The sequence below is a fragment of the Nyctibius grandis genome, chromosome 13, assembly GCF_013368605.1.
Source record: "Nyctibius grandis isolate bNycGra1 chromosome 13, bNycGra1.pri, whole genome shotgun sequence".
NCBI lineage: Eukaryota > Metazoa > Chordata > Aves > Nyctibiiformes > Nyctibiidae > Nyctibius > Nyctibius grandis.
In genome coordinates, this window is record NC_090670.1 from 4484047 (window position 1) to 4493040 (window position 8994).

The following is an 8994-nucleotide window of genomic DNA, read 5'->3' on the forward strand; positions in this document are numbered from 1 at the left end:
GAGGAGAAGGACTTGGGGGTGATGGTTGACGAGAAGCTCAACATGAGTTGGCAATGTGCGCTTGCAGCCCAGAAAGCCAACCGTGTCCTGGGCTGCATCACAAGCAGCGTGGCCAGCAGGTTAAGAGAGGTGATTCTGCCCCTTTACTCCGCTGTTGTGAGACCCCATCTGGAGTACTGCGTTCAGCTCTGGGGCCCTCAACATAAGAAGGACGTGGAGCTGTTGGAACTAGTCCAGAGGAGGGCCACGAAGATGATCAGAGGGCTTTAGCACCTCTCCTATGAAGACAGGCTGAGAGAGTTGGGGCTGTTCAGCCTGGAGAAGAGAAGGCTCCAGGGAGACCTCACAGCAGCCTTCCAGTACCTGAAGCGGGAGAGGGGCTTTTTACGAGGGCATGTAGTGACAGGACGAGGGGGAATGGTTTTAAACAGAAAGAGGGGAGATTTAGATTAGATCTTAGGAAGATAATCTTTACTGTGAGGGTGGTGAGACACAGGAACAGGTTGCCCAGAGAAGTTGTAGCTGCCTCCTCCCTGGCAGTGTTTAAGGCCAGGCTGGATGAGGCTTTGAACAACCTGGTCTAGAGGAAAGGTGTCCCTGCCTGTGGCAGGGGGGGTTGAAACTAGATGATCTTTAAGGTCCCTTCCAATCAAAACCATTTGTCCTGGTTTCTTTGGGATTTTGTTTCAGTTTGTGGCCAGCCATGGTGATCAGGGCCATTAGCAGTTAAACGCAGGGCAGCTGACCCAGGCTGGCCCACACGTGTATTCTATATGATTAACATCAAGTTCACTATAAAAGGGAGGACTTGGTGGAGACAGGTGAGGCTGTTTTTGCTCTCTTCTCTTTTGGCCTCTTTTTTTTTTTCTCATTGCTGACAATTGCTATTCCTGGACAACCTGCTGCAACCTGTAGCTAAGTATACTTTTGTGTGTTTTGTGTTAGCGTTTATATTGGTTTCTTCATTTTATTAAATCTGTTTAATTTTAACCCATGAGTCTCCCTCTTTTTCCCAATTTCCTTCCTCAGTTGGGAAAGGAACACTGAGTGAGAGAAAAACTGTTATTGTTTAGCCCCGGGTGTGGGCTAAACGAAGATGCCATTCTATGATTCTATGATTTCACTTATGAGGTGCTGTATATTAAAGTCACGTGACACATATACCAAGTCCCTGACTAGTCACTGCAGCAAGTAGTTACTCATTGTCATCAAATTTAGCATTCAGGGGCCAAAATTTCTAATGCTGTAAAATTAGAGACAATTTATGCTTTATATACAACAGAATTTTTCCTGTGCAAATATTTTGGACTGATACAAGATCAGAAAAACTATAACAGTGAATCTCTCACATGTCAAAATTAACATTGACTCCAATCGAATTAGGGCAATGGAAGTGTTGTTCAAGTCAATAGACAGTCAATACAAATCAAAATAATATAGTACATGGCTGTACTGTTCTTTAAAATTAATTATATCTGTATGCCATTGGCTTTATTTGTATTATACTGAGGTAGGCTTTGATTTGGTTTATTTGAAATTTTTTTGTATAAAAAACAGGAAGAAGATCCTGTTTTTCCCTAACAGAAACACTGTTTATTTTCTTTCTTACTAAAGTCAGTGGAAGAGGAGATTTTTAAAGCTCCTAGCACCCTGTCTGAATGACATGCAACTGGAAACCGTATATGATAAACCACAGTGCTGAGCAGTCATAGTTTATGGTGTAAAAAGCATAATTATTTCTAATTTATTGTGATTAACTCTAGAACTTACTGATGAACCCAGACATGCTCTAGTAATCTACTAGCAAAGTAAGATACAATAAAAATGAGTTTTTTCTCATCTGCTCCTTATTTTGCCAACATAGTTGACATGTGGAAAGGGACACATGACTTGTAGCTTATACACATTTTCCTTGGGGTTGTGGTAATTTGAGTCTGAACAATGATTCAATATATAGTATAGAGAAGATAGGAATAGCTAAGACATATGCAAAAGCCTTATTCAAAGCCTTATTCAAAACATATTTAGCTATTCTAAATGTTTGAATGTGATTTTTAAGCCACATCTGTATCTCTTATTATATGGTGTGTTCTAGTACAACAGCAATTTTCCATAGTAATACATGAAAAATATTTCAACGTTTATTATTTGTCTCAGTACAAGAACACATTCATTTACATTTTAAAAAAAATGCATTTTTCCACCATGGCTTAAATATATACTGGCAATACCTTCTGACAGCTTTTTTTGTTGACGAACACAAGATTTCATGCGTTCATTTAGGGAGCATGGGGATATTCTCTGTTCATTAGAAGAAAACCTTTTAAAACTTTTAAAAGCAGGAAATTCAGAAAGGACTGAGGTTTATTTCTCATTATTTAACATAAATTAAAATGCTTCTGTGTAACAACAAAATGAAAAAAACCCAGAGAGACGCTTACATAACAGCAAGGACTGAAAGCGTAAGCAATGTATACAAATAACTTTCAAAAACCCAGGCTGCTTTCTCTCAGTATTTACCATGCTTAAGCTCCCTGAAGATTGCCATAATTAGTTTTCTCCCTTACAAGTAATTATAAGCACCTGTAATTTAAAAAAATATTTGTCTCTGAGCTATGATCCCTTGGGTATTTTTTTTTTAGAACCTTCCTCATTTGCTCTTAGAAGTTCTTTTCCACTAACTTCTACTCTTGGGATACTTTAAGTGGAATGAAATGTTCCTCTTCAATTACTTTTAAAACCAGATGAGACCTTAAACAACACTGACAACGTTTTTCCTCCCCATGATCACTTTGGAGTGAATGTCATAGGTTTCGGATAGCTGATTACTACCCGATGAGTCAGGGAAATAAGTGAGGTCTATGTAGAGGATAGTCAGACCAAGAGTAGCCTTGAAAGGGTTTCACATAGTTCACATTTAAGTCGTCTGAAGATTTCATAGCAGATGGCAACAATGTATGGGTCTGTATTAATTGCTCTACATAGTTCACTCCATGATGGCCACATATTTTAAAATAATTATAATGTTACCAGAAATGTCTCAAGATGACTGCATAGAAACTGCCTTGTTGCAGACCCTCGGATCAGGCCCTTGTGACACAGGGTATCTAACTGATGTCTTTATACCCTACTGTGGGAACAGGATGGTGGTTCTTTTTGGAACTCTGTCCTGGGGGCAGCTCTTAGTAGCTATTTAGTGACAGAGATACAGATTTTATAAGTAGCTGGATCTTAAGGAAGTTTTTTTTTTTTTAAGGGATGGTAAGTCAACACTTCATATTTTCTCACTGTTCTATTCCACCCTTTCTCAAAATAGACGGTGTGTCCCTCTTTGGGAATTACACAATACCACAAATCAGAAGGTACTTTATAGACTGAAAACCCCAGCATTATATTCCTCTACTCTTCCTTCTGCTTGGACATGTAGCAGGTCAAACTCTACAGAAATAAATCTTCCATACCTGAATGTTGGCATTAGCTTTAATCCAAAAGATTTCCTCAGAAAGAATTATTTAATAGTAATTTTGCTTAATGTGAGAAACTGACGGATAAGCCATGAAGTCTACAAAGAATTGTCCATTAATCTGACAAACCTAAACCACTGACTATCTGAGAAAAGAATTTGATTCAGTTTGTATTCTAACGCTGTATTGATCTTAGAATGATCTTAGCATTCATTTCAGTACAGTAGACCAATGATTAAATTCTGTGTGTTTTCCTTTTCATAACATATTTTGCAATTTCTCTGTGCACTGAATCACCAATACAATCTGATGGAACTACTTCTTCATATAAGCAAATTCTCAGTGATGGATAAAAATCACTGAAAGTGATTTGGTTTAAAAAGCACTTTGGTTTAAAGGTTGTCAGATAACAGTACATACCCCTAAATTCACATGAGGATTAGGAAGTGTCCTTAGAGGATAGAGATGTGTAGCCCTAAGACTTTAAATTTGTGGGTAACATACAAAGCACAGGACCTACAAAGTCTTCCCAGGTTCTGGACAAAATGTCCATCATGGGAATTTTCTCAGTTTGTGCTGATAAGGAATTCAAACCTTTCCACTTTTGTATCGTCCTTTTGTAGGAAGAAATGCCAATTGCACAAGCTTAAAGGAGACACATGCTGGCCCCAGTCTTCAGTCAGGCTGACTGGGTGACCAGGAGTCACCAGCTCCTGTTGTACAGCTGAAGAAAAGCCTAACTGGCTCTAATTTTCATATTCATCCCTCCTTTAATCCCTGTTAAAGACAATGGGGACACTATATTCTTGGAGGGCACTGTTTTTAAGCTATAGCAGTTTCAGAATTTCTCTGCCTCCTATAACACGATAATAACAAACTAAAAAGTATAGCGTTCTTCAGAACACCCTTCCTCTATCCTGTCATGCAAATACTTTACAAGAACAGGAATGATATAAAGCTATTTATATCAGCCCTATGCTTGGCTCAGGAATTACGTACAGAGGGTTTTTTCAAGGAGCAGTGCCCATTCCCTTTAAGGCACCTTAAAGTTTTCAGGGAATCAGCTCCACCTGGTTACATTTGACCTTCTTAAAAAGGCTGCATTCAAACAAAGGGGAACTAATCTAGATTTCTCAGCAAGAATAAAGATGAAAGCAATTATCGGCTTTTTAAAACTTGCAGTGGTCTCGGCTGGCTGTGCTTACCTTGTAATAGTATTTTCCCAAGAGCCTTTCTCCCAAAGAAGAGGCTGGGATGCTATTGTAATGTCAAATCTAACACACTGTTACAGTTGCTATTAAAAGTTAGCAGCTGTAATTTGGGAGAATTTTGAAGCTGCAGTGTTGTATTGTTGGTTGTAACAGCTTTTAATTATCTTATATTTTTCTTTAAAGTGATCAGCTTTGCTGAAGTCGCATGTGCTTTTATCATTTTTACTCTGGAAATGAGCTGACACGTTTCATATAATTTTGATAGAAATACTGTTACTGCAGAAAACAATTGGAATATGTGAACTTTTTAAAGGATTTTGAACAGAGGAGACAGCCATAGTGCTTAGAGGGATTTTGCCATCATCCAATTAAAATAGTCCTCCATTCTCTCTAATACCATTCTATCTGGTCTTAAAATGCATAAGACTAATTACATTAGCCCACAGGGGCTTGCATGGCTAATACTATTGGTCATTTCCTCAAATAGAAGAATTAGAAATGATTAACCACTTTGCAAATAATACCAGTGTTTCTACTGCAGGACTAGATTTGATACATAGATATGCTGTCATTTTTATACTCCGCTTGCAGCAGTGTACGGTACTCAAGCTTAGAACGGATGCCAATGTTGAAATTGCAACCATTGTCCCTCCAGCCTACGTTAGTCCGTCAGGAAACCAAAACCTTTTGTTGCTATTTCTAATCTGGTTTTATGCTGAGGATAGAAAGAATAAAGACAGAGACTTATAGATTAGCTTTATAATAGGACGAGCCTTGTTATGCATGACTTCACTCCCTTGAAGTCCCCTCACTTATATCAGAAAAAAAAAATTAGTTTTCCAGGGAAGGACTATGGTTCTTAACGACCTGAAAGAATGCAGTTGGTATGGGATCTACTTGTGAAAAAGTCTGGGTTAGCAGACTATGGTGTGGCATGCAGCAGTCTAGAAGGCGAGATAAAGCTAAAGAAATACGGTACAGTATTGTCATTTTTGGCAGGCAGCATCCTTGTCAATATGCATGAGCACTCGGATGAATGAGAGAACCTGTCACCCAAGGGATGTTACGCATTGATGACAACAACCAGTCACAGGCCTTCTACTCTAACATGTAGTTAGATTAAGTTCTTTTACAGTTGTCACTCTGGAAGAAGGAAAACTGCTAGGCAGCAAAGGGCAAGCAGCATTGGTAGTGCAGCCACTCTTGCAGACAGTATTGATGTTTTCACTTTTTGGATCCTGGTTCATAATTGGTTTCTCAAGACTGGAAAAAGTGGAAATTCTGTCAGCTTTAGGAGCCCCAGCAAACCTGAAAATTAATCCTTATTTTATGATATTGTCCACTGTATCCCCATTAGAGACCAAATTAGTTCATGATTCTTAGTTCTGGGAATGCCAGCTTGTTGGCATTAGATTGTATTGTTTTGATAAATATTAATTTCATAGATTGTAACATTCATATCCAGCTAAAAATCCATCACGGGATAGATTCATGGTCATGTCATGATCTGGTTCATGTACTCTGTTTTTAATTATCCCAGACATTACTGGCTCTATCCTACAGTCCCCAGATTCTTTGAGGGAGGGGATAAATAATGGTTCAATTTGGGGTTTTTTGCTGTTATTAACATCTGAGTAGGGATGATGCCTTTCAAATCACAAAAGCAGAAGTAATCAATCAAGCAGGTATGGATGGGTGTCCCTTATCCTTCTAATACATGACTAGTATATATCAAGAGATAGCTAATAGAACTGTGTTTCAGAAAGGATAATTCCTTCTCCCTGTGAAACTCCAGCAACCTCACAAAGTGCTATGGGGAAATTTTATTGTGGATCTAAATTTTGGATTTGAAATTTGGCAAATGGGAGCTTTCATTTACCACAGAAAGAAAGATCCTTTTCTTTCAAACACATTTAGAATTTACTTCCTGTTCTAGGCAGGTTTAACACCTTGGAGTGTTGGTTTATTTGTAAATATAAATGCCCATCAAAGTAAAACTCATCAGTAGTAAATGCAGTGCAGTCTAAATGGTGTTGGGTAGCATTGGACAGTTACATGGTCACAGTCACCTACAAAATGTTCAGTATCTTGCGGCAAAGAAATCTCTAACTATTCCCTTGAGGTAGATTTGTAAGTAGTGGGCATGTTCTCTTAAATTTTGCTTTAATGCTCAAAAGAAGTTTACTTCACTGAATGTTTTTCTTTTCCATATAAGCAATGTATAAACACGCACATATATATACACACATAAGTCCTAAGTAAGTTTATAAATTGAACCAGAAGGTTTGGGGTATTATGCTTTCCAGACTAAATAGGGTTTTGAAAAAATATTTAACTTGGAATTTAGGAACATTGGAAGAGATATCCAGTACTGGATATACATTTCCCCGTGCTGTGGAAACCTAAGTTCTACTGAAGTTCAGGAGGACTAAAGCATTGGTTCTGACTAAACCATCTGTGAACTGATTTACTTTCATGGAGACATGTCAAATTAGAATATTTGAAAACTGGTCCATAGAACCTAAGGAAATATTTTCAGTGTCTTCTGATAACTTTGAAGATAGCCTTTCCACAGGCTTAAAATCTCACCGTTCCAAGGAAAGCACTAAGGGTAATTTAAAATTGAGTAAAGAAAGAAGTAGTCTTTTTTACTTTGAGGGACTATTGGCTGCTGCTTGAGGTTATTGAATTTTCATTCCAGTATACAGGAAAGCAGTATATTGCCAAGATGAAACAGAAAGCTTAATAGGCACTGTATCTCTTGATGTTTATGGAAACTTTGCCAACAACCTTAAAACAAGCTGAACTGGACTGTAAAATACTGACACAAATTAAATTAAGAGGAAATACCTCTTGAAACGGTAATACCAGATGTGTCATTCAGACTATTAAAATACTACATTATTCTTCTTAGTTTAAATTAGAAATCACATGTCCAGGAATAATGGGAAACCTTACTTGTAGGAAATGACTGGCATTTATTTTTCAGCAACAGATTGAAATAATTGAAATCTTAAAAGTAGCTTGATTACTTACAAATTTAGCTTTTAAAGAAAAGAATTTGATCTTTCTTAACAAGAAAACGGTGCCTATCTACTCCATATTTAAAATTTTTCCACGAAACTGTCACACTCCTAATCTAGGGTGGTGGGGGGAAACTTAATTCTCTACTATATTTGCAGAGTTGTAAGATGGCAACATCATTTTGATATCCAGTCGACTAAATGTACTGTTACTTCTTGTAGAACACTTAAGGTCATTATAGAGTACTTGTTATTGTTAGGCACTAGGTGGCCTGCTTGCTAAAATATAGTAAAGAAGCCTTACACAAAGGCAATTTGCAAAAGCACTGAGTGAAAAATAAGTAAATAAAAAAGCATCTTTAATTTCTAATAGAGGATGATGCATTTAAACTATCCAATGCAAAGTAACATATGCATGGAAATCTGCAGACAGTATAACCTACCTAAAACCAACTTAGCACACAATTATTTTGTTCTTGTCTCGCACACAATATTAATTCCTCTCGGTATGTTTGCTTAAGGAAGACCAGTAACTCATTCATACTTTGAGTGAAAACGTTCTTCTCTTGCCCCACAAAGTCTTAACAGTGCTGGCATCACTGAAATATCCAGCTATCTGTGCATCTTTTTTCCTTCCCACAACCATAAAACGTCAAAGTTTCCCACTGAAAGATGGGATACTAACCTGTATATTCCCTAAATCGTAAGCCCTTAGTTCTCTTGAGGGAAATTCAAAACTGGCAAGTACAATGTAGTCGTAGCATTTGTTTTAGAAACCTAATGGGTTATTTTATTATGCCCAGACACATGAAAAGGGTCAGTATTATTTATTGTTTCTAAGGAGTAAATGTAACAGCTACCTTTTTAGGAGTTAGTTGTACACATACACTCAGTCTGATCTCAGAGAGCAATCTATAGAAAACAATAATTAAGACTAGTAAGCAAAGCAACACCTTGCTGATTTTTGTTTGGTTTCATTTGGTTTTCAGTAACTGAAGGCTAGATGTGACCTGTGGTCTTTGAGTATTGCAACCGGAGTCCTGTGCTAGAACAAACCATGATAAACTATATTTTTTAGCAATTTTGATGTTTCCATTTGTTGGTCTGTGACTATTGTTAGTGTCAGTAGAAGGAGATACGTGGTGACTTGAGGTGGTGTTCAGTTTGAGCTTTTGGACATTGATTTGAAAAAAAAAATAGATTGTATTTGTTTAAAATGTAATGAAATAATCATTTCAATAGCAAGCCTTCATTAAAATAGTTTTACTGTTCAATTGAATAGCTAAATAATTAACC